This window comes from Sarcophilus harrisii, chromosome 2 (assembly GCF_902635505.1).
Source record: "Sarcophilus harrisii chromosome 2, mSarHar1.11, whole genome shotgun sequence".
Lineage (NCBI taxonomy): Eukaryota > Metazoa > Chordata > Mammalia > Dasyuromorphia > Dasyuridae > Sarcophilus > Sarcophilus harrisii.
In genome coordinates, this window is record NC_045427.1 from 96,868,997 (window position 1) to 96,892,092 (window position 23,096).

At 33.7% G+C, this 23,096-nt stretch overlaps 1 protein-coding gene across 3 annotated transcripts in view; it reads left to right on the plus strand.

The window, feature by feature from the left end:
- Positions 1-23,096, plus strand: part of SPTBN1 (spectrin beta, non-erythrocytic 1) — a 265,536-nt gene that overhangs the window by 2,044 nt on the left and 240,396 nt on the right. The window lies entirely within an intron of this gene.

The following is a 23,096-nucleotide window of genomic DNA, read 5'->3' on the forward strand; positions in this document are numbered from 1 at the left end:
CTTATGTTTTCTGTTGGGTGTATTTTTTTTTTAAAAAAAAACCCGATTACCTAGGTGTGGAAGGAGAGAATATTTGTGTGGGAAAGGGAGGATCGGTGAGGTTGTGGTGTAGGGACCCTCCCTGCTTCTTGCTGTTAGGTTGTACCGTAATGAAGAGGAGTTATGCGATTGCAGTTCTAATGCGGTCTGATGGAGCCAGCCTGCGACTGTGGACATTAATCCGATATACTGCCAAAGTATTGTAGGAGCATTAGGGAGGGGCAACAGGAAGAAAGATAATGTAAATGTGAGGAAATGGTACTTGTTTGGGAGTAGATTTAGGATATGTTATTTAGATCGCTGATTATGACAAATAATCTTCCAACACAACTGGCTTCTAAATATATCAGAAATTGATGTCTGTATAAATTCACTTCTAGCAGTTTAAGACAGTATTAAGAATATAGGTTTTTAGCTATAGGAATACTAAATTTAGAGAAATTAAAGAAGTTAGTTACTTGGGTATAGATAGTTAACTGATTTTGAAAATTGCTTTTTAATGGTTGTTGAAGGGGGTTAGTCGAATTTTTTCCCCTTTTAAATTGAAACTATTTGTAAACTAAATGTCAGCCTGTAAAATAACAAATGGGATTTCAATTTAATTGAAATCAAACATTTTGGGGAGGGAAAGTTAGCTTTAACATATAAGATTATTTCAGTAGAGGAATCATTAAAATAACTGTAGAAGAAATTAACCATACTTATTTAAATTTCACAGCTTTTCTTTATGTGTTTTCTTCCAAATGTGATTTGGGCAGATTTTCGGAAAATTATTTTTTTCTTCTTCTTATGGATTTCAGTGTTTCATACCACTTAATCAAATGTGGTTGGGTATCTGCTCAGTCAGGCTGAAAATGATTTTAACTCTTTTTTAATAGTGAATTTCATTTACAAATGCTTTTTACTTCGTTCACTTTGATACTTGTATTTGAAGTAGAGTGACAAATGGAATTTAGTATATAATTTTATTTTAGGTTCTGATTCCAAGGGACCATCACCTAAATTAGGTAAAGATGTAGCATCTCAATAATTAGATATTTCAAAGTAGAGGAGTGACTCAGTTGATAATCTTATTTTCATTAATGTAGGTTTGTGACATTTGAACATATACATAAAATTTAATGTGTATTAAGCTTTAAATGACTGCTTGATGATTTGTATGTTTTTAAAACAATGGAATTATTAAAGTATGAAACTTATTTTGAATTGTTTCATTTTTGCTTTCCTTTGTAAATTTATGTCACAAAATCTTAGTCTTATTCCCATAGATTATCAAGGCATTTTCAATTTCCTTCATTATAAGGAATAGTTAAATGCTGATGTCATGAGATTTAATAGCTGTGATTTATCTCTCAGCTATAGAATTCTGATAAAACTTTTATTCTGCCACTGGAGTAACAGGGATCATTACTTGATTAAATTATTTAGTTTTCAATTACTTTTTAATCTATGCTTCAAAGGGCCTTTACTGAATTTAATTTTTATTGCATTGGTCTCCAAAAAAGATATATTTAATATTTCTCATTTTCTGCATTTGTTTGTGGGAATTTTAGGGATCATCATTTAAGCAGGCTGGAAAAGAGAAGGAAAATTAGTGGAGCAGTCAAAAAAATGGCTGACATTAGTCCATTACCTATTGTTAAGGCATCATATACTTGTCAAGATCTATTGGGTGACACATTTATTAACAATTAATTATAACTCAGTTATGGATTAGGAAGACTTTAGTGAATGAGATATTATAATGGCAGGAAGACATTTGTTTGTGACAGAACTGAATGGAAACTGGACTGCCACTTAGCACAATTTCTAGCACATAATAAATAAGTGCTAGTTGATTGGTTGACCTGGACCAAAGGCTAAGTTTCTAGATGAAATAGTTAACTTATGTTTATGTTTAGTTTTGTCAAAAGATAGCAAAAGTTCATTCTAATATTATTTTTTAATATCAATATACTTTTTATACAACAAATGGTAACTATTTACTATAACTTCTATGATTACATTCTCATTTATAATTTGGAGATGAAGAATACAACCATTTAAATATTTTTAGAGTTAAGGGTTTTTTTTCCCATAATACAGTGCTAAATATACATTTTTGTTTTTCTGAGTTCCAAACAATACTTTTTGGGTAATATTTACAAAGTTCCATGGACTTTTATATTACTCTCCCTGCTTCCTTCTTGAATACTATTAGAATATTAAAAAGCATTACATAAAAAGGATAGGCACTCCTGCTAGAGACCTGCTAGAAAGGCTAGTCAGAATTTGGTATATATAGCATCATTTGGATTTTTGGTGAAGGAAACAGATTTCTATTGCTTGTACTTGAAGCATTCTTCTTTGGAAAATGAAAGTCATTAGATTAGGAAGCCAGGTCCTAATACCCAAGGTTCCACCATTTTTAATAAGGGAATGGTAACATCCATTTCCTCTTTAGCTTGTAGATATAATGAGACTGTTAGGTAATCATGGAAGTACCTAGTTGAAAGTAAAGTTCCAAAAAAAATCTGTCTTCTTTTATATTCTTAGGCCTGCGCACTGTATCTAATCTGTCCAGTCTTCCATTTTTAAACAATTTCAGGGCAGGACCTCATGCATTAGCAACGCCCATTGTGTTTTCTCTACCACAAGCCCTTTTGCTGCAACATTGGCCTATATTTCCTTTTGTTCTTTCATCCAGTGACAGCCAAGAAGAGTTAGTGATCCACTATAAATACCTTATTTTATATTAGAATTCTTTTTTAGAATAATCCCTAAATATTGAAACTGAATAAGTCTATTTCCTTCCTTTATAGTTTGGAATTCCTACATTCCAAATTTATTCATCCTTTGGACTCCCCCCTCCCCCCCCCCAACCATTATCAAGTCTGCACATACTTAAATTTCCTTGCCTTGGAAAACTAGAAAGTAAACACTCTGTAATGTGCAGGTGATTCAAAAGAAAATAAGAATCCAATAATTTAGAATTACCCAACCCATATTATGAATTTCTTTTTGATCATTTAACATTTTAATATAATAAAACATACTTTGTAGATAATATGTAAATAAACTCTACAAGATGATATCTTTTGCTTGGAAGTATTCTAATGTTTAAAATGTTGATTTTTTTTTTCATAAGTGTTCAAACTAATTATAGGTAATGAACTGAAAGAATGAACTTTTCATTGTTTATATCAATGGTTCTCAAAGAGTGTTGCATAAATCTTGGTTAGATTCATTGAATGTATGAAACTTAAACTTGCAATTGCATGCCCATGTGGAAGTCTTTTATCTCTTACAATGATTGGGATTCCTCATGGGATAAAAGTTATGCTATTTTGTAAGTTTAAAAACAAGATCATTACAGATCATATATAGACTGATGCTATTAACTACAAATTATTTTTGTCATTTATATTATATTATAATATATATTATATATAAAACAGACTGTGTAGGACCTCTTTTTGAAGTTTTAGTACGGAGATGATATTTCAGTCCTTGATTTGGTGGCCTTTTTCAGCTTTACACAGTTTTAATCTGAGCTTACCAGCAAGACATCTGAATGACATATGAAATATAGACACAGAACTTGAGAGGAGACAATTTGGGGCCATGGTTGGTGATTTGGGAATTATTTTATGATGTGTAGAATCTGTTGATTTCTTTCCATGTTAGCAATAAATTTTCTTGGGGCAGCCACAGGACTTGTAGACAGATGATGCCTTAGATAAACAATGTCAAGTTTAATATATGGAATAAGTTACTACCATGGTACTAGTAAAAACTATGGGGAAAACAAGTTGAAAAGTAAACCTGGGACAATTTGGAACACTGGTATGAAGTGGATGTAAATTCCTTAATATTGAATTCTGGCATATCTAGATAAGTATAATTCAATGACTTTTATCTTTTTATCTTATTACCTGGCAATTTTATTTAATGATTTTACTTGAAATAATTTTATTAAGTACATTATTCATGAACCACACTAAAAGGTAGATCAAAATCAAATCTTTCCTGAAAGTGTATATGGAAACAGTTTATTAAAGGAATTGTGATGGAATCAATCAACAGGTATTTCCTGAGTGCCTGGTTTGTTCCTGGGAAATATGCAACTGCCAAGTAAGTGTGATACACATGAAGCAGTTCTTTGCATGGTGCAATAAATATTTCTTGAAATAAATTGTGTTAAAACATGATATCAATTTGTACCCAAAATATAATAAAAGCAGTCCTTTAAAAGGGCCTCTAACATTTGTATTCTATATAGTTTAATAGATAATTAACTGATTTAATGACATTTTGAGTCTAATTTTCATGTAATAGTGTTGTCTTTATATATTTTTGTGTGATCTTAGGGATGTTTTCATTTTTATGGAATGTGATCCAAAGGTTTGTTTTAGGATTCTTCTCCTTCTCCCTTCTCCTCCCATAGGTTTCTAGCCCCTTAGGTTCACCATTTCATAGATTAAGTTCTGATACAGATCTTAAAGATTGGTTACTTCAAACCTGTTATAGATAAGGAAATTAAGGTTCAAAGGATTGAGGTTATTTTTCCCAAAGTCATAAAAGTTGTAAGTTGCAGAATAGGAATTCAAACCCAGATCACCTGACCCAAATCTAATGCTCCTTTGTTGTTTAACATGAATTTTTTATTACCTTTTCTTGTCTAATCTATTACTTTGGAGCGCCACATTTTACAAATAAGGAAGTTAAGGCTCTAAAAAGAGAAGGAATTTGCATAGGGTCACATAGCTAAATAAATATCTAAGCTAGAATTTAGGCTCCTATCTCTTGGTGTCAAATACTAGTTACATTACTTCTCACTACTTTGGCTACAAAATACACACTATATAAAATTGCAAAATTATACTTTTTGTGTGTTTATATATAGAGTGATCAATAAGAAAATTCTTTTTAGACTATATTCAGTATTTAGGCATCCAAATCAAATCTTTTAAAAACAAGACAGAGAACAACCTTAAACCAAGTTTGTCTGCAAAACCGTGGTAGGTGCAGAGAGTTGCATTTATAATCTATGTTTCACACAATCAGGACATTGAAAGAAAAACTATAATTCCTTAGTTTGGATTTCTCACTTAAATATACAATTTTCCTCCAGTACCTTTGTATTTCATTAGTTTCATTGAGTGTGGGAAAAGATATTCCTGGTAGGTTTAAGGGTACCTAAACAAACAAAATAAATCATCCTAGGGGAGATGAAGTCCTCTGATCTGTATTGTATTGCCTTTGGGCCCAAATAAAATTTCTCTTTCCCCATTCCACTGGTGGTTGATCTAAGAATAAATTTTTGTCCTGGTGTGCTTGCCCCTAAAAAACAACATTTTTGGGACCTATACTTCCTCTTCTCTAGAAATAGAGTGAATGGTAAATAATAAACTTGATACTTTTTTCTTTTAATTTACATATGTATATTTTCCCTCCTAGAGTCTTGATTTTCAATAGGAGTACAAAAGAAAGTCAAAATAATGTTTTTTTTTTTTTTCAGAAGCCAACGGTGTCTGTTAGCTATGAAAAATATACGATGTTTATTAGACTATATGCATAATATCCATAATTGATCTGCCACCACTGTGTTTCTTTTAAAACTGTCCAAATAATTATACAATAGTTTAAAAGCCTTGCTAATATCAGTGTTCATATCATGTGAGTTTATTTTTCCAATGAATTTTAAGAATAACGTAATAAGTAAGAAAATCTTGGTTTTATTAATTAGGAAATTAAGGACTAGAAAAGTAAAACAACTTGTCCACAAGTATATTGGTAGTAAGTGGTTGAGCTTTTTACTAGTAATTTTGAAGACCAAACTAGCAACAAAAGTAGCTGTTGCTCTGTGCTCTTTTAAAATTCATTTGATAAAAAGTAAACAGCTAATGAAAGAGCCAGACACCTGTGTAGTTACCATAGCTAGTTTTCTTATTATCTGAGCAAAATCCATATACAGTGGAAAAACACCAGAAATGAAATTCTAAGTAGATAATGTTTTTTTGTTTTGCTTTGTTTTGAAAGAACTCCCATCAGAATTGCATCAATTCTCTTGAGCTATAGCTCTTTAAATGATCTGGACAACACTTCATTTCCCACTGTTGTCGGTAGAATCCAGTGATGCTTTGTACATATAACCAGGAATTCCCTGCAACATATGCTGGGAAAATTGAAAAATTCTGAGAAATTGAGAAAGTAGAATTTACCATCTTTAATTTTATAGATAAGTGTTTTTGAAGCATAAATGTGATTGAGCTAGCCTACTGACCATCATTACAAGAAATTTATTTGGGGGATAGTTCATGAGTCTTAATAAAGTTCAAAAAAATGTGCTGCCTGACACATATTAGGCATATGTTGATCGGATCAAAGTAATACATTTGTTGATTTAAAAGGCAACTCATATTTCTTTCTTGAAGTTGAACTATATTTGAATCAAGAAAAAAAAAAAAGTTAGCATCTGATATAACCTAGTTTTCCAAACCAAACCCTGGAGAACTTTTGAGCACGAAGAAGGATGCCACTTTTTGGCAAGCCTCCCAGTCTACTCAATTCCAATAATACTTTGGCCTCACTCTGTTTCCTAATGAAGAAACCTAGAAAGAGTCTTTCTCCATATGCTGGGGAAAAAGGGGGGGGAAAGGAGCAGATGTTATGCCACTGACAGTGCTTGAAGAGGGAGAGAAAAAAGGAAGTGAGAATGTTTGAGCAAACAGCAAACTAAAATCAGTCTTCCTTCCCCCACCCCCCCAAGAGACAGTGAAGTTAAGTGACTTGCCTAGGGTCTCATGGTAGTAAGTACCTGAGGTCGAATTTGAATTCAGGTCCACCTGATGGTGCCCTATGATACATTATACCAGCTAACTGCCCTAAAATCAGTTTTCTGGGCAACAATCTTCACTAGAACAATGTTTCTCAAACCAATCTACACTAAACTGGGGTCAGGGAGGGAGTTAATTGTCTCTTCCTTACTCATCTCAGCAGGGATGACCTTTGGAGGAGCCAGGGGTTGAAGGAACAGGTTCCAAAGAATGTAGTTTAAGATATAAACGATGTTTGATAGTGTATCTTTCTTTTGACTGGTACATATTTGTTTTAAGTCAGTGGTGGTGAAACTGTTTCTAAAAGATAGGAGGATGGTTTCTAGCCTTCCTGAAAAGAAATGCTCCTAAATTGACTCCATTCCATCCTGGTTTAAACACTAGCCACCAAAGACTTTTTTGTTGTTGTTTTGTTAAGAACAGCACAGGCATTACTAGGTTGATTCAGTGTCAGGCTGGCTCTTTGAGTGGTCAATTCCCAATGTGTCATGGGGGAAATTCTACATATACTCATGGTATTGGTGGTAGAAGTGGCTCTGTTTTGGAGATGCTACTAGCAGGTCAGCCAAAATACCTGTTTCCCTCCTTTCCAGGGCTTTCTAATGAGTAATGGCATAGATCCTAGCTTACATACTAAGAAGTTACAAATCTTGAGAGTTTCCCTCTTTAGGAGGAACAAGGCTAGAAAAAGACAATATGGGAACTGCGGGTGGCAAGGGAGAAGAGTGAGATTGATTGCCCTCCAGCTCTGGGAAGTGGAATTGAATCTCTGACCTAATTAGCTCACCTGTCTTTTTTGAGGCAAGCTGGGTGATTGTCAAACTATCAGCCTAGTGGTTTGTTTGTGAAGGTGCCTGGACCTTTTCATTGACAGTTCCAACAACTCAGTTGATAACTGTGTTCTGTTTGTTGTCCTTAAGTGCCCAATTTATCACACCCTATGGTCCATTCATACCTGAGTGAAAAAGCACCCTAGCTGAAACAAGAGATTTGTATGACATTTTGAGAAAGGGAAATATGACATCAGTTTATCTTGTTAGTTTATTAAAAAAAAAACAAAAAAAACAAAAAAAAAAAAACTATTTTTAAAAGATGTTTGGTCGTTGTTGGTTTTGTTTGTTTTTTTAATCCTGTAACATAAGGAAATTCTTCCTAATAGGATGATTTCTCATTCTGCAAATCTATTTCTATTGGAGGCGTGTCTATTTGCATTAAAGACACTAGCGTTTCCTTTCATCTGATTTGCTTCATTGTTAGAATGAATTCTGGGTTCTCTGGTCAATGTTATATCTAGATATTACACTTTATCCAGCACTAAACAAAAGAAACTCCTGTTTGAGTTACTATAGGTAAAAACTAAGGGGACTAATTTATGATATGAGCAACTATTTGTGTTTATCTAAAATCTTTTATATCAACCAATTGAATTTTTTCCAACTGTAAATTACCATTTTGTTCATCTTGCATAAATGTTAAATATTTAGAATAATAATTATTATAATAAATTAATTTATAATAATAATTAAATATTTAATTGTGGTAAATGTCTCCATGGGTGTTGTTCCTCTTGAATTAAAATTTAGTCTTATCTCAAATAAAATATAACGTATAAGGCATTACTTTATCTTTGGCCATAACTGAGAGAATTGTTTCAGTTTTCTGTTGGCTTTTAGAGTAAACTGATATTTAATTAAAAAACATAGATAGCTAGTCTGTCTCTGGAATGCCATGCATCTCTGTGAAGCTTGAGGATCAAGTGATCTAATTAAATATACATTTGTAGCAACAATGGAATGCAGCATGTGGTTAGCCATTCTGGTTTGTTCTTGAAAGAGGCAGCTTATTTTTGCCAAATATTAACAAGTTATAGATTGTACTATAATGACTTTTAGAGAACATATTGTCATGTTGGGTTTAGACTTAAAAAAAAAAAAATCCAGTGAATAATGTTACAAGGGAAGGCTCTCCAGAGGATAGTTATCAGTGAGAATTGACAAAGATGAAAAGAAAAGACCATTAAAAAAACAAAAAACAGTATGGATGTGGGTAGAAGTGTTTTAAGCATCTGTAGAGTAGAAAATCTTTTAACTGCCCTTTCCCTGCTATTATTGATTTAAAATTCATTTGAAAGTTCAGGTGCCTTGTCACTTTCTTCTCCCCTATGCTCCTCAGTTGCAGGATTATTTTGGCATTGTTTTGAAGTCTACCTGAGTTGTCCATCTGTTTTGGACTAAACTGGTCTAAAAGACTAAAAGATGTTCAGATTTTTAATTGTACACAATCCTAGCCTAATTGTAATAAAAGGTGACTTAGAGGTATAATAATGGAACATTTTAATGCATTTTAGAGATAAATAAGATGAGATTCCAACTAGAATTGTGCACTAAAAACTGGAATGTGCTGGAGACCTGCCAAGAGATTGGAAGGAAAGCTGTGTGACAAGCACTTAGGCAGGTCCTACTATACCTTAAAATAGCCTTTGGCTTAACAAACAATCTTGAAAGTTGTCACTTGTTTCACTAAAGCAAAAATTCCTCTCCAAAATGTATGATAGAACCAGTTGGTGGGTTTCAATAGTGTCTGATGGTTTGATTTTTATTTTTTTTTAACCAGTGTTGGAAAACCTTAGAACTTCATGCAGGGATACACTGCCATAAAATAACTACTCATCCATGATCTTACCTTGACAAGGATTTATTGCATTAAACTAAAAAAGTTGCTATTCCTCTCCTCCTCTTCTCCCTCCCCCCTCCCCCCCAGCTGCATAGCTCAGAATCTTTAATATTTAGGAAAGGCTTAGGGATGATTTAAAAGCAGGTTAGGTTTATCTAACTCCTGCGTTTTTTTCATATTTGTTAAATGTCTGGATAAGGAACTATTGGTGTTTGAATGTGAAGAAACTGGACAAAAAGAATCAGAGGATGTTGGTTTGCTATTCTGTGGAATCTTGTTTTTCTTAAAGGTTAAAATTAGCTTATTCATTTGTTAGACTTTGTATCGAGTCCATCAGCAGTTTGGTGGATTGTAGCAGATTGTTCAGGTTTGTAATTAATTTCTTTCTACCTGTTGATTCTAAAATGTGTTTAGAGGATGACTTAGAATGGCTTTTTTTTTTTTTTTTTTCTAAGCGAATGGATTGGAAAATACAAAGCATGGTCTTTGGGAACACTCTTGCACAGATTTGAGTCATAATGTGGTGCTGGTCAGCGTTGGCGGAGACCTGCTGTAAGCTTGGAAATAAAACAGCCCTTCTGTTAATCCAAGTTTCTGTTACTGTGGGGACCAGATCAAAAAAAAAAATCCAGTAATTGGATGAGTGAGTGGAAAGAAAATGGGAACAAAAAGGATTTAGAATTTAAAATTGCATGTAAATAGTGAACTTTATTTTGTAAAAAAAAAAAAAAAAAAAAATTGGAACTTCCAAATTTGAATTCCCAGTATCACGAGTTTCTTGTTTTCTCTTCTTGATTTAAATCTGTGCTATTTGTGGATAAAAAAATTCCCTAATTGTTCTGTAACTGAAAAGTGTTTGAAGTCTGAAATCAGGCTCACTGCAGTAGTTGTATAGCCTGAAAAGAAGAAAGAAATTAATTCTCTTTTTTTCCTCCTCTATTTGGTAAAGTTACTGAATTTGTTTCTAGCTTTAAATATGCTATGAAAGGGATTGTCAGGGTGCCTGCCCATTTAGCAGATTTATTTCTTGATATGTTTAAATGCTTTGTTTTAAGGAGTTAGGATTTATAAATCATTAGACCTTGTTACAACAGTTTAACTAGAGTTTGGGTTGTTCATTAAACTTCTTTGGGCGATTTGAATATATGTTAATTTCTATATCTACATGTAGATGCATTTGTGTGTGTCCATAGATAGATGTACATATACACATCCACATATCTCCTTTCTTGATACCAACAAAGAACTGCTCAGGAGAAACATTGTAAAGGATAGCATCAAGGTACTAGATGACTACAAAAGCACATGTATTAAGAGAAAAGGACAACCTGTAGACAGCCCTCATGTCCATTAGCTTCTATGGATGATCAACAGATGTAGAAGATGGTCTCTTGAATGTTGGATGGATCCAGACTCTCAGGGTCAATTTATGGAAGAATGGAATTGAAACGTATGCATAGGAGTTCATTCTGCACCTCTTAAAGGTAGTGCCAACCTCAATGCCATTACAGGTCTGATTTATGTATATAGGAAGTAAAAGGCTTTACTTCAAAGAAAAAAATGAGAAAAGACCTTTATAATCATGAAATGATCATTTTTGAACCTATTAATACTCCCAAGTTCTTGGTCAGTAATTTCTCCTTAGACTTGTTATGTTTTGGGAGAATTTTTTTTTTTTTGTAATCCATATGTGACTTCCAAGTTTTGATTTATTGACTAAGCTATAAAGTTTAGACATCAAACAAGAAAGTAAATAAATCACTTTCAAATTTTTGTCTAAATGTCTTGTGGACCATGTAGTAGGAAAACCATAGTTTTAGTTTTAAATGACTGCTATTGCAAGATATACAAGCAGATAGAAACATTATAGAAATCTGTTACAGATGACAGTGGATTGGACAGGTGAAAGCCACATGGAATTTCATACCAGCAGGAGGAGGAGACTTGCTGTGTGAAATGCTAGCAATCTTAGAGATGTTTCTACAGCTGTGCCTTTGAGTTGAAAAGAATATCATTTGGTTAGAATTAAGAGATCTCAGTCGGCTAAAAAAATCTGGAGTAAAACTGCCTAAAATTCCAAACACAGTTTTGTGAATCTTTTAAAGAAAAAATTGTTAGAGTATGTTGTCTAAGAGTTTATTTAACAGTGGTTTAGGCAGTACAACTACTTTCGTTTTTAAAATTTTCTGTCAGTTGTGACCCATGGGGTCCAGAAGTAGAGAGTATGTTTGGGGTCGAATCTTGTTTTAAATAAGTTTGGGATTTTGTTGAAATGTTGTCTGTGTATGTTAAAACCACAATTTAGTTAAATAAAGCCTTAACTATGGTGATCTCTATCTAAAGTTTAAATATCAAATAAGTAATTTTGGATTTTCAATATCTTTAAAAATCATTATGAAAATGTATAGTTTTTATAAGATACTAAATTAAAAATAATAATGTAGTAAAAAAATCAACTTGAACTCCATAATTCATCTTTTCATAATGGGATAATAAAGAACCTGCAAAGAACCTTAGAAGTCTGTAAATCCGAGTCCATCATTTTACAAGTGCTAAAGTTGAGGCCCAGAAAGATGTGATTTGCACAAAAATATTCAGGGAGTAAATTGCAGAGCTTGAATTCTAAATTGAATCCTGAACTCCAAATTCAGTTGTTATTCCTCTACATCAAAATACCTGTTTAAATATAATTATGAAGTTTCCTATATGCATAAGAAATATCCATTCCCACACATATCATACACAGATCATAAACACATTTTATTTACTCATTAGAATAGGTCTTTGAGAAGTCTCTATTTGACAACTTTTTGAATAAATTTGTTTAATTTACTGAATAATAATAGGTTACTTTGGATAGCTTAGAACACTTTAATATACTTTCTTAAGAAATACTTGATAGGAACAAAACTTCCATAGCAAAAATCTGAGCTATTTCACTAACTCCCACTTACTTCAGTTGTCTACAGAGAGTGGTTGATAATTTCCACTCTCAGGGTACACTAGGAACAATCCAGAAGGTTTCCAGGGGTTTCTAATACTGTTGCTTCTCAGCTTCTTTCAGTGTTCTTTTCATTGCTTATCAGGCTGTAGACTCTTATTAGTTTTTTAGCAAATGTATTTCCCAAGATGGTGTAATAAGAATAGCTGATACAAAACTTTCTAAAAAGAAAAGGGAACAAGTATTAATGAGCGCTGAATGCTTTACAACATTTTATTTTATTTGATCCTCAAAACAACTTGGGAGGTAGGTTCTAATATCATCCCCATTTTATAATTGAGGAAACTGAGGCAAATAAGTTAAATGATTTGCCCAGCATTACACAGTTAGTAAATGCTAAGGCTGGACTTGAACTTGAATTTCCTGAAGCTAGCTTAACATTCTTTACATTCCATTACCTGACTGTCTAAAAACCTGTGCAAACTCTCCCACACGTACATATAGAGTTAAGGGGAAGAGAGAAATTAAATTTAGAGTATGATGGTGGAGACAGTATGGCCAAACGGTAAGCACACCCACTGGTTCCTTTCTTGAGTTGGTCCCCAGTCATGCACCTTGAAGCTACTTCCTCCCTTGGTGGGCTATTGTCAACTATGACCAAAGAGTCATAGAGGTCACACAACTTCTTTTTAACTTCAGTGAGCTCTCTAGGTTTTGTTTTGCTTTTTAGAGTTGTCGGAATAAGTTAATTTTTAAAGTAAAATAAAATAAAGCAAAATAAAACCAAAGAGCTAACAGGGGTTATAAGCAAAAAAATTTCTTTTTTTCCATTAAAGAGGGAAACTAGACACTTAGGTGCCAGGTCCTCCTCTCTTTCCTTCTTCCCCCCATTCCCTCCCCTCCAATTCTCTAAATAGGAGACTCACTTTAGTGTGGACAAATCTTAATACTTATACTAGTGACCACATAGTGAGCTGTAGTCTTAATAATGAGGGCTAATAGCAACAAAGAGACAAGTTTGATTCATAGTAGAACTCTATGACCAGAACATGAGTATTATAGGGCTTGTCAAGTTCAGAGACCCCCAATGCTGTGTGAAACAATTCTGAGATTTTACTATGGCTGAGATCATCCAGAGGGTGATGGTAAAGGATTGTTGTTATGTCAAACTCAAGACACAGCTTGTTTGCTGGATCTCAGCTCTGGAAAGCAGGATGTCTTCTACTAGTAAAAAGAGAGGGGTGGTCTTAGAATGGAGATTCTGATGCTATTTTTTGCATCTCTCTAGGTTATTTGTCCTCCACGCTCTCTTCTCTGCTTCAGCTGAATATTTTCTCTCCAATCAGTGGTGGAGGAGTGTAGCCCCTTCATCTGGTCTCACGCTGATACAGGAGCAAGGATTAGCCTCCTCCAAACATTCTGGGAGCTTAATTGCTTTGCAGTAGGACTTAGTAGCTATTAAAATTCTTGTGTTAAATTAAAATCCTCAGAAATAGGCAGATTGTTTAGTTAGTTAATCGCACTTTGATTTGATCAAACCAAAGATATTTATATGTCAAAGGGATGTAAATCATTCTCTTCATGTATTTAAACCATTATTGCTGTCTTTATACAGATTTCATTAATTGAGATGATTCCTTTCCACTATAAATCTTTTTCAAAATTTTTACTAGCTGGGGCAGCTAGATGGCACAGTGGATAGAGTACCAGCCCTGGATTCAGGAGGACCTGAGTTCAAATCTGGTCTCAGACACTTTGACACTTCCTAGCTGTGTGATCTTGGGCAAGTCACTTAACCCTAATTGCCTCAGGGAAAAAAAAAAAGCAAAAAGAAATTAAAAAACAACAACAACAAAAAAAAAAACCAACAAAATTTCACTAGCTGCACCTAAGCTCCCTTGCAAGTAAGTTCAAATCAGTGAGGTTTTAAAAGTTTTTTTTTTTAACTGACCTACAATACATGCTTTAAGATTACATAGGCCAAATCTGCCCAGTGGAACTTTGGAAACTATCAGTTAAGTCTTTGATGGCTTCATAAAATATCCCAAATTGCTATTGGTCATATATAAGGTTGTACTGCTGCTTTTACTGTCTAGTGACTGATTTTTAAAAAATCAAGAATTAAATCCCCAAACTAATTAAGACATTGGTTAAGCACCCACTATGTGCCACATCCTGTTTTATTTACTAAATTCCTTAACCTTGAGGATCTCTTCATAATCAACAAAGGTAAGGAAGTTTAGAACCAAAGTTCTATTGTTGTCATTTCTTTTTTTTTTTTTGGTGCCCAATGTTTCATAGATAGTTATACAGACCGTTGCTCAGCATTCTAAGTATCTTTAGGCATTCCAAGGGTGGAATTCGTTGAGTATCACATTATTTTAGAAACCACAAGAAATCAGTTGTGTTGTGAGACATGAAGTGATGAAAGAATATGCTTCCAGTCATCCCAGGGGAGAGAGGTACTACTTTATTTTGCCAAATTTTATGAATTGCTGAAGTGTTTGGTAATGTTTATGTAACAAAGTGTCAGAGTCTTAATTCTTTTGAAGAACACTTTGAGGTTATTATAATGATAGTAAGAATAAGAAAAATACTGCTATTACTACTACTAATTAACTTTTAAATATGTCTCTTTAAAGTTTGCAAAGTATTTTACAAATAGTGCTTCTCATTTTGCTCTCACAACAACCGTGGGAGGATAGTGCTATTATTACCCTCATTTTATAAATGAGGAAATTCAGTCAGAAAGAAGTCAGGAGATTTATTCAGTCACACAGCTATTAGGCTTCTGAAATTGGATTTGAACTCGGGTCTTCCCAGGTTCTTTTAAAAGAAACACGATTTGGTGGAGAAACACTAATTAGGTTTTTTTTTGGGGGTTGTTATTGTTTTTCCAAGGTAGGTATAAGACCCTAAAGAACCATTCTAATTTCTTTCTGCATATGTTGTATGCACACTTTCTGAAATGTGTGTATGTATTTAATAAAAAATGTTGTTTATTTTTCATTTAAATATGACTGTAAACTTGGTGCAATAAACTTCTGAGCAAAATCCATTTCCTTCTTATTTTCAATATGTTATGGGCACATTGTGGGTAAAATCTCATAATAACTACATGCCCCTGCTAAATTGTTTCAGAATCATAAAATTATAAACTTTGAGAGATGGAGTGGGTGTAAGAAATTGTCAAGACCAACTCCTTCATTTTGTGAATGAGGAAGCTGACACCAGAAATCTGAGGTAATATAATCCAGCTTTGCAAATCTGGGATTTGAATTCCAGGTCTCTGGACTATATTCATGCTGTTTCATGGCACTGGAATTCTGTCATCATTAGAATTTTATTTTTAGAGATATAATTCCTGAAGATAAAAAATAAGCTTGGGGATTTTTTTTTTTTTTGTGGATGGTATTGGGGTTTTTGAAGCAGAAAGGGGAGAAGGGGTGATAGCTTGGCAGAAAATGGTGGTGAAAAAAGACTTAAAGAGGGACTTGCAATTAATTTTGCTTAGTTCTTATTTCCTATCGTTGCCCAATCAGTGCTATACTTTGACTTTAGAAAGTAACTGCTACATGGCTATCTGTGAACTTCTTTTGCAGGATAAAATTGCTGTGTAGAGGATTCATAAAATCAGAATTTTACTGCCGGTTTAAGAGATTCATCTTAATCATCAACAAATCCTCTTTTTATAAAGAAGGAAAATGATGACAGTTGAGCAACTGGTCCAAAGAAATAACTTACCTATGGTCATACTGATAATTTTTGCCAAGAAGAAATTCATTGTAATCAAATAAACAGAGCACTGTTACTATGGACCATCCACTGGGAGATGGAAACATTTTTGTCACAAGAACCTTTTTTTTTTAAATAGTCCTCACTATTGAGGTATGCTTTCCATAATGAGATGCCAAAATGGTCTGCCAACCAGGAGTACTTAAAAATTATATAGACTTAAACTTAGGATCATCAATGGAAAGCACACAATATTTGGAGTTGGAAAAAGACCTGAATTTGAAGCCCAGAGTTGTTACTTACTACTTATGTAAGTAACATGTAAGTATGTAAGTTGAGGAAAAACTTTACCTTTTTGAGCCTCAGTTTCTCACTCATAAAATAAGAGGATGAAATTAAATGACCTCAAAGGCTGTTTATATCTTTAATTCTATGATTCTGTGAGTCTCATTGTTCAAATCTTTCACTTTACTGACAAGAAAAGTGAGGCCCAAGAAGAAGTGACTTTCCCAATATCACACAGGTAGTAAATGACAAAAGGCAGGATTCAAATCCTATTCATTTAAATTACAGACTTGAAAAAGTGTTAAATTAGCATTAGCATCATTTTCTGAAAACAAAAAATAATGAGGATAATTTCAAGTTGGGGAGAGATGTTTGGAAAAAAAAAATTCCTTTAAGACTATTATCTCTCTCTCTCTCTCTCTCTCTCTCTCTCTCTCTATATATATATATATATATATGTATGTGTGTGTGTGTATAAATAATTTTTTTAGCTTATTGATTTTTTTGTTTTATATTACATTCACTTCTGGATATGCTTTCTCCCAAATGACTTCTTTTTTTTTAACAAAAATCAATTAAATAGATACATATTCTATATCCATAATCTCCTACATCCCTACCAAAAGGAAGGAGACATTTCCTTGTCTTCGGGACCAAGATTGATTACTTCAATTACTGAGCATTTTTTATGTTTCCTTTTAGTGTTTTTTAAAATTTACATTACTATAGACTGATTATTTTTACCAAATTAATAGACTTGTATATTTTGAGAAAATCAATAGATGTTTGTATGTATATATATATGAATTACTTGTATGTATGTATATATCATGTGGATATACACATATATAGATAGTTGACTGTCCATTATCTGTAGGAAATTCTCTAGTTTTATTTTTCTGTAGTAATATCTTGCTTTCAAGTTATTGATAATAACTTTAAGCACTAATTGTTTTTATGAAAATACCACATTTGACAAAGTAACATTAAAGGAAAAAATGATTATAATCATTATGATAAGGTCCTATGGTTTCCTGAATTTCAGGAACTCCAATTAACAGATTTTCTTATAACTAAGTTTTAGATACACAGGAAAATGCTATAAATAGAAGATAATTTCTTAGGTGGCTAAAAATTAAACCATAAAAACTTAACATCTTTCTCTCTCTCTCTCTCTCTCTCTCTCTCTCTCTCTCTCTCTTTCCTGAGGCAATTGGGTTAAATGACTTGCCCAGGGTCACACAGGAAGTGTTAAGTGTTTGAGACCAAATTTGAACCCAGGACCTCCAGACTTCAGAGCTGGTGCTCTATTCACTGGGTCACCTAGCTACAACTTAAAATATTTCTTTACAGAGACCTGATATATACTCATCATGGTGATAATAATGATTTCCCTTTTGCCATAATTTTTCCCTTCTGCCACCTATAGGTTTTTTACCTTGTGGATGGAGTAAAGGAAATCACCCCAAAATAAACTCCTCCCTATCTGAAACAGATCCTAAAACAGATATGTATTTGATACTGATCTGCCAATCCCTCCTCTCCCCTCACCCCCCAATCTCATTACATCATACAACTTAGTTCATGCTGTAATTCATGCCTCTTTATGTCACCGATTTAGCCATTCAAGTAGGCTACCTAATGGGGAGATGAGAGGAAAAGGAAGCCTTCTTAGAGGAAATGAGAGAACTTACTGTACTAATGTAAAGAAATAGAAAAGAACTTCATTGGTGTTCTTTATGAATTGTGGGTCACTTTCCTTCCCTTTTCCAGGACCATTAATTATATTCCAGATTGAATGTACAACCTCTACAAAAAAGCTCTTTAAATTTGTTTCCTTACCTTTAAAATGTAAATCATTAAGTTGTTAGGATCAAATAAGATAAAGTATATTGACTGTTATTGTTACTAATTCTTTTTGTACTTTCTTGAGTTCTCAGGATTTACATCTCAATTATTGCATTTCAGTGGTCTTACTGGTTGTAGAATCTCCTTTGGTATTTGATGTTTGTTTAAGGCAAGATTATTTTGGGTATCCTAATTAGTACTTAGTATCTAATTTGTTTCTCTGTTGACATTGTAACTTTTCTTCCTTTGATAGAACCTGTTCTGATTGAGGTACTTGCTTTGTTGTTTTCTGATTTCCTTATTCTTCAATTTGTTCAAAACCACAAACTTCTCATCAAGGAAGCTATTAGAAATTTAGTATATGACAGGTTTCTCTACTTCAGGGATGGCTGGAAAGAAAGCAGCTCTGCTTGAGCTGGTTCTTTATAAAGGGTCTTTTCTAAGAATTGGTGTGCATTGTAGGGGAAAGTTGAGCCTGGTGTGGGGGAATAGCTTCCTTTGAGTTAGAAATTCACAGTGTAGCTTCCTAATTTGCTTTAAAGTAAAATTTAGAACAGCTGATGTACTCATACTTATTTAAAGGTAAAAGTATATTTAGAAGCCAATTAAGAATTATTTGGGGATTTTGCTCTGTTTTACAACTCTCCAGGGCAGCTAGGTGGTACAGTGGTTAGAATGCTGAATCAGGAGTCAGGAAGACATGCTCCTGAGTTCAAATCTGGCCTCAGATGCCTATTAGCTGTGTGACCTTAGACAAGTCATTTAACCCTGTTTGCCTCAGTTTCCTCATCTGTACAATGAAACGGAGAAGGAAATGGCAAACCACTCTAATATCTTTAGCCAAGAAACCCCAAATGGATTCTCAGGGAATCATGTGACTAAAATGACTGGATAACAACACTGCTTTACAGTAAAGTGAACATATAAATCATTATCATAAATTGGATAGTTAATGATATAATTCACTTATAGTGCTTTAAAGTTTACAAAGTATTTTTCTTATAGTAATAATCATTGTTAGCATTTATACATTGTCTTAAGGTTTGTGAGGTGATTTTGCAAATATTTTATGTTATCCACTATTATCTTCATTTCACAGAAGAGGAAACTGAGGCAGCCAGAGATTAAATGACTTCCATGTTACATAGTTAAACACTATCTGAAGCTGAATTTGAATTCAATACTTCAAATTCCTAGTCCTGCGCTTATTCATTCTGACTTAGTTGCTTCACTACACAAATGATAGTGTAACTATTATTGGGATCCCCATTTGACAGAAGAGGAAACTGATTTTCTTTTTTTTTTTTAAACAAACATTTATTTGACTGCTTAATCAAGTAAATCAAAAGCCATGTCCATAGGTAGAGAGAGGTATATATATGTGTATATGTGTGTGTGTGTGTGTGTGTGTGTGTGTGTATGCATACATGTGTGTATATCTTATTTTTGTTGAGGAAACTGATTTTCAAAAGTTGTGATTTGCACATGATCACACAGATGAGGTGTGATTTGAACCCAGGCCAGGTCCTGACTTTGCATCCATAACTCTATTTAGTAGACTAAGCTGTATATTTGCTGATCTCTCCATATTCCCTAAAACTAGAACAACTGATTTTAATTAAACATTTATTAATTACTTATGGCAGGTGCTGGGGACGATAGATGTTTGAGATGAGGAATTGAATCAATTCTACAAAAGTAACAGATTAGTTTAAATATTAGGGTGAATTTACTTGCCATGAAGATAAATAATTGATTAACTTATGGATTCCTAAATTTGGATGAAGAAGGAACTTTAGTATCCATCTAATCCAATTCCCTTATTTTAATGATGAAAAAAACTTGACGTTTACTGATGTGCCCTCATAGCTGTAACTATTAAAGTCTGGTATTTCTTAGGGGTATATTCTGTCCTTCTTGGATATAAAGCACAAATAAAATTCCCATTCATGGCTGAATTAAGATAATTTTAAAAACATATTTAATGACAATATTTAATTTATGTGACTGGGATTTATTGTGCTTTGAGAGGGAATTAAATATGTAATTCCCCTCAATCTGTACTTCCTGTTTTTAATTTTAATTTTCTCTTGCCTAGAAAAATGGTGGTAATGTCTTTGTATCACTACTAGAACTATGTCCACAGTCAATCTGAAGGGCAATGAGGAAGGATGATTAGATGAGAGTGTGCTGAAACCTGAGTATCTATTTGCATTTTTAACCTTGTCTCTAAAAGCAGAAAAAGCTGCATCATCTCTAGAAGCAAACTAGGTCAATAATACATCAGATTAAATAATGACAAGTCAATTTGAGGGTTGTGTATATTGTAGAATATGAAAATGGATTCCGTTTTTAGAAACGATGGCTGTAATAAAGATTCAAAATGTAAAATTTAAAAAAAGGCACAGTGTTATTCTTAGGCACAGTGCTAAGAGACTATCATCTTAAGCACAGACAATATGTGGGCAAACTAACAAAAGCAAAAAATAAAGTTGTTTAATTTAAAGAGGTACATTTAGGAATTAGTATTATTTTAATTAAATGGATAGATATCCAAACATGATGTGTTATCTATTTTTTTTAAAAGCTCAAAGATAACTATTTTCTAATGCCATTATGGAAAACCTTTTTCCCCCCCACAACTAGCATAACTGTTTGTATTACTCCTTTTCTTTAATTCACTTTCCTACATCTTCCATTTTGTTCCCCATTTCTTCTACCAGCTTATCCCCATTACTTTTGATAAGACAGAATTTTGGACTGCTGAATGATTTGGTAAAGTGTAATAGGATTGATTTGCATGGTCTGTGTTGTAATTGGTTTAATTAATAACAACATTCTATCTGAAAGCATCTTGGTTGGGGTTTTCCAATAGGATTAAGAATGTTCATGGATCATGCTAGAGTCTCTAATTTCAGAATTAAGGCTGCGGGTATCTATAAGACGTCAAGAGGAGGAGGTATTGTAATTTGAGAAAGCTAAGACAGGAAGGACAGGATTGGCAGAAGACTGATCCAGCTTTGGTGCCAATGGCCTGCTTTTTAAGCAGACTTTTCCCCCATTATCCTTTTTTCTTTGGCACCTGAAGCCACACAGCAGTTGGTGCAATGTATTAGGTGTCATATCTACAAAGGGGCCCCATTTAATGCAATCTGACTGCAGATGAAGTAGGATTGGAAGCCTAAAACCAGCGAACATTTCTTCTACTTCTTTCCTGCAGTGTTAAGGAATGCTAATTGAGGAATAGAAGTAAAACCGTTGAATATAAAATTAGGAGAAAAGTAATTTGTTCTTTCTGATAAGAAAAAATAATTAGCCACATCATGGGTTTATTTATTTTGGTCTGCCTCCAAAGTAATCTGTACAAGGTCCATCTTTTTTTTTTTTTTTTTTTTTTTTTTAATAATTATAACTTTTTATTGACAGAACCCATGCCTGGGTAATTTTTTACATTATCCCTTACACCCACTTCTGTTCTGACTTTTCTTCCTCTCTCCCCTCCCCCCCCCCAGATGGCAAGCAGTCCTATACATGTTAAATATGTCACAGTATATCCTAGATACAATATATGTGTGTAGAACCGAACAGTTCTCTTGTTGCACAGGAAGAATTGGATTCAGAAGGTAGAAATAATCCAGGAAGAAAAACAAAAATGCAAACAGTTTACCTTCATTTCCCAGCGTTCTTTCTTTGGGTGTAGCTGCTTCTGTCCATCATTGATCAATTGAAACCGAGTTAGATCTTCTCTTTATTGAAGAAATCCACTTCCATCAGAATACATCCTCATATAGTGTTATTGTTGAAGTGTATAATGATCCCCTGGTTTGCTTATTTCACTTAGCATCAGTTCATGTAAGTCTCTCCAAGCCTCTCTGTATTCATCCTGCTGGTTATTTCTTACAGAAAAATAATATTCATATACCACAATGTATTCAGCCATTCTCCATTTGATGGGCATCCATTCATTTTCCAGTTTCTGGCCACTACAAACAGGGCTGCCACAAACATTTTGGCACATACAGGTCCCTTTCCCTTCTTTAGTATCTCTTTGGGATATAAGCCTTGTAATAGCACTGCTGGATCAAAGGGTTTGATAAAGGTTCATCTTTTTTTGTGAAATTAGTCAACAAGCATTTATTAAATGCTTACTATATATCAGATATTGTGCTAAGTGCAGAGGAAACTAAAAAAGGCAAAAACACAATCCCTGCCTCAAGGAGCTCACATTCTAAAATGAGAGAGATAATGTGCAAATAATTAAGAACATAAGTACAAAACTGTCTCTATTATAAGTGCAAGATCATCTTAGAGGGAAGTTGGATAGAGAGAAGAAAGATGGTTGGTAAAGTCCTTCTGTGCAAGGATAGCAAAAGAAAAGATAGAGTTGGGAGAGGACAATGAACAACATATATCACCTGCCAGACTAATATTACAGAGAACAGAATACGTGGAAAGAAGCAAAATGTGAAAAGCATGGACAAGAATGAGAAAAGACTAGGTGAGAGAAGTGCTAGAAAAGCTAAAAGGGAGATTTTATAGGTGATCCCAGCAGTGCTGGGGTGGCATTGAAGTTTATTAAGTATGAGGTATTATTGTTAACCTTAGCTGCAGTCATATCATTTGGCCATCTGAGTGGAGAATGGATTGTCATGAAGAGAGACTTGAGGCAAGGAGACCCAATCAGAAGGCTATTGCAGTATTTATGAAATAAAATCCAAATCGCTCAGGATGAAGGTTTTGGGGTGGGATAACCAATC